This window comes from Heptranchias perlo, unplaced genomic scaffold, assembly GCF_035084215.1.
Source record: "Heptranchias perlo isolate sHepPer1 unplaced genomic scaffold, sHepPer1.hap1 HAP1_SCAFFOLD_54, whole genome shotgun sequence".
Classification (NCBI taxonomy): Eukaryota; Metazoa; Chordata; class Chondrichthyes; order Hexanchiformes; family Hexanchidae; genus Heptranchias; species Heptranchias perlo.
In genome coordinates, this window is record NW_027139559.1 from 733,977 (window position 1) to 735,525 (window position 1,549).

The following is a 1,549-nucleotide window of genomic DNA, read 5'->3' on the forward strand; positions in this document are numbered from 1 at the left end:
TAATTCACATCAGTCGAGAAAATGTACCGGAGGCACCAGTGGAATTAAAAGCCAATAAATTCCCTCGATCTGATGGCCTACTTTCCAGCGTTCAACAAGAGGTAGCTTCAGAAATAGTGGGTGCATTGATTGTCATCTTCCAAAAGTCCCCAGATTCTAGAACGATCCCAAGGATTGGAAGGCTGAAAATGTAACCCCGCTATTCAAGATGGAGGCAGAGAGAAAACAGGGAACTTCAAACCAGTGAGCCTGACAACAATGGTCGGGAAAATGCTGGAATCCATTATTAAGGAAGTGGTAACAGGGCACTTCGAAAGTCATAATATGATTAGGCAGAGTCAATACGGTTTTATGAAAGGGAAATTGTATCTGAAAAATTTATTAGAATTTTTTGAGGATGTAACTAGCAGGTTAGATAAACGGCGACCAATCGAAGTAGTATATATGGATTTTCAAAAGGCATTCGATAAGGTTCCATATAAAAAGTTGTGACACAAGATAAGGGCTCACGTGTTTGGGGCAATATATTAGCATGGAGAGAGGATTGGTTAACAGACAGAAAGCAGAGAGTCGGGATAAACGGGTCATTTTCAGTTTGGCAGTCTGTAACGAGCGGAGTGCTGCAAGGATCTGTGCTTGGGCCTCAGCTATTTACAATCTATATTGATAACATAGAAGAAGGGACCGAGCGTAATGTATCCACGTTTACTGATCATGCAAAGCGAGGTGGGAAAGTAAGCTGTGAGGATGACTCAAAGAGTCTGCAAAGAGATATATACAGGTTTAGTAAGTGGGCAAAAAGGTGCCAAATGGAGTATAATGACGGAAAATGTGAGGTTACTTACTTTGCTAGGAAGAATAGAAATATAGAATAGTTTTTAAATGATGATAATTTATTAAATGTTGGTCTTCAGAGAGATTTGGGTGTCCTCGTACATGAAACGCTAAAAGTTAGCATGTTGGAAGGAAAACGGCAAGTTGGCGTTAATTGCAAGGTGGTTGGAGTACTATGGCAGGGAAGTGAGGCCCTAGTCAAAAAGAAGAAGGAGGCATATGACATGCATAGACAGCTGGGATCAAGTGGATCCCTTGAAGAGTATAGAGATTGCCTGAGTAGAGTTAAGTGAGAAATCAGGAGGGCAAAAAGGGGACATGAGATTGCTTTGGCAGATAAGGCAAAGGAGAATCCAAAGAGCTTCTACAAATACATAAAGGGCAAAAGAGTAACTAAGGAGAGAATAGGATGCTTCCGGGACTTGATATTTTGACTGAAAGGGAGAGGTTGGATAGAGTGAGACTTTTTTCCCTGGAGAGTAGGAGGTTTAGTGGTGATCTTATAGAAGTCCATAACATAATGAGGTGCATAGATAAGGTAGAAAGTCAAAATCTTTTCCCAAAGGTAGGGGAGTCTATAATGAGTGGGCATAGATTTAGGGTGAGAGGGGAGAGATACAAAAGGGTCCAGAGGGGCAATTTTTTCACTCAAACGGTAGTGAGTGTCTGGAACGAGCTGCCAGAGGCAGAAGTAGAGGCGGGTACAATTTTGTCT